Source organism: Canis lupus, chromosome 10 (genome assembly GCF_003254725.2).
Source record: "Canis lupus dingo isolate Sandy chromosome 10, ASM325472v2, whole genome shotgun sequence".
Classification (NCBI taxonomy): Eukaryota; Metazoa; Chordata; class Mammalia; order Carnivora; family Canidae; genus Canis; species Canis lupus.
This window is the reverse complement of record NC_064252.1, coordinates 33643217-33645830: the sequence shown is the minus strand read 5'-3', so window position 1 is coordinate 33645830 and position 2614 is coordinate 33643217.

Below are 2614 nucleotides of genomic sequence, written 5' to 3'. Positions count from 1 at the left end.
GTGGGAAAAATCAGGGGGCACTGGAAACTCTTCTCCCGCTTATTTTTCATATCGCCACAGTAACAAAAGTCATCCCATTGGTTTATGGAATTAAAAGTTTTTGTTAAAATATTATCTGAAGGGTGTGCAAAAATAAGGGAAGTCGCTCAAATTTTACTGTAGTGCCTAAAACCCAACCTGAAAATTGACAATGCAGATGCTGGGTCCCGGTAGCAAAGATTGGATTCAGCAGCTACAGAGCAGGGCCTGCAAATCTGGTTTCCCTAACGCCGTCCCGCGGCCTGGCCAAGGCGCCCCCGAAGCTCGCTTGGACAAGCACCGAGCTGACACGCACTCTTACTTACCCTTTCACTGGTCACGGCGATTCTTGGGGGGCGTCTTCTCCGAGGAGGGCGAGGCGGGCCCTCCTGTCCCAGGTGCCCCAGCTCGGCGCAGGGCAGGCCCTTGGGCGCGGTGCCTCCCCGGGCCTGGCGCCCTAGTTCTCCGCCTCGTGCTCCGGCGAAGCCGTAGAGGTGGACAGAGGGGAGCGATGCTGCGAATCGTGGCGACCGTGTCACGGGAGGGCGCCCCCGCCGGGCCCCGGGAAAGGAGGCGCGTGTAGGGGGAAGAGTTCACCTTTCCCTTGGCCTCGAACCCCCTTAGCTCCTTACACGGAGCTTTCGAGTGTGTGTTCGTGCCCCCTGGTGCCCCGAGCACACGTGTGTGTGTGTGTGTGTGTGTGTGTTGCACACACGCAGGGGGTGGGGACTATGAGGAGTAGAAACTGACGGGGGACCTAAGGGAAAGCGATGTACAAGAATGAGCTTGAAGATGTGACGTCCTTTTGTGATTTGAGAGACAGTGTTCTGCACCTGCCGGGAAATGCCCCTTCCCTTTCTCCCCATGATGGGGAGAGATGCCAGATCCCACACAGAGCCCTTGAGAAGGAGGCAGCCCCGGGAAAAACGTGCCAGAAGAAAATGCACACCGAGGGAGGCCTGTCGGTACAGGTGCATCTCCTGGGATCTGCTTTCCCGGGACCGTGTCATCCCCCAGCCTGGCCATCAGCCCTCACAGGCTGACCGGGGGGCAGTGGGCGCTCCATCTGCAGCTGCCCATGGGAGGCTCATGCCCCAGAAAAAGGAGCTCTGGTTACACTGCAGTTACAAAAACAACAACGATCAAAGGCAGCAAAAGGCTTGAAAGGGCTTCATTTTCTCAATTTAATTACAGGACTGGAGGATCCATTTAGATCTGGAAGGAGCCTGATTTCAACTTGTTATAAAACAGTTGAATAAAGTACTGGATTATTTTTATTTCCTACTTTCCCAGCTTTTCCTCCCTTCACCTTCCCTCCCCCTTTCAATGTAAGTTCTTAATGGCCTCTTGGGTCCTTTTTAGTTCTTCCCCATAGACCCATGATAAGGAACATAAATGAAAAGCCACATTTGTTCCCCTTTCACCTGGGAAAGTCTACTCCAGAGGCCGAAGCCAATTAGAACCTGCAGTGAAGGCCCTTGGACTATCCTGGGACCCTGAAAGGAATGACAGCAGGTGAGTGATGAGGGGACCTCCCCCTCTGGGCAAATGCAGTGGTCTCATTGTGAAGGTATTTGGTTATCTGAAAAAAAAAGGGGCCCCGTGGCTGCTGGATCAGATGACAGTGCTCCAAATGCTTTTGTGGTTACAAGTTGTTTTACTGGGCAGTGGAAGATGTGGATCAAAGCTTTGTTTCAGGTACACAGGACGGGCTCCCCCCTGGCCCTGCTCCCTTGAACACAAGCATGCACACATACACACATACTTGTACACATGCATGCATACAGACCCTCCTGCCCCAAAGCTGGGCCTTAAGATTTTTTTAAGAGGCTAGCTGAAAAAATAGATCAGGGGATGGGTTGTCATCTTAGAGGTTGGCTGGTTTTTATACTTAGGGAGTGACAAAGTATAATGAAGTTGTTGCCTCTTGAGAATAAGGCCACCATGTTTGAGGAACAATGATGAGACAATCCATTCTGGGTCATTCATTGTACGTAAAGAACTCTGTAACCACCATGGAGAGGGCAAAATCATCAAAGCTTGGATTGGCAGCACAGAGGCAGGTAGGGGCTGAAAGTCTGGGGTGCAGCTTTTCCACCAGTTCTGGCACTTCTTACCTATGACTTGAGTTTGGGAAGGGCACCCCTCTGGGTTCTCTGAGCACCCCCAGGCCTCTCTCTGAGGCTCTATTATCTGTGTGCAGCATTTGTAGGAGACTTCTGCTCTTTTCATGTTCCTATTGACAATCTACATAGGACAAAGATCTCTAGGTGAGATCTAACTTGGTTTTTCCTCATTCAAAATTTGAGTGAGAAAAAAAAAAAACAAAAAAATAAAATAAAATTTGAGTGAGCTCTTCCTTATAAAATGGATTCTCCTTTTTTTAAAAAAAAAATAGTGAGACTAAGATGAAAAGCAGTAGGGACATAATCTGAACAATACAGCACAATTTCATTGATATCTCCTCTTAACCAAAAGTGACAGGTGTCTTTACAAATTATACATGTACAGACGCCATATGGAAGCAAACTCCATGTGATTTCACACTGAGGTTGAAATGTACATACTCCAAGCTAGTAAGAAGCCACACATAAGA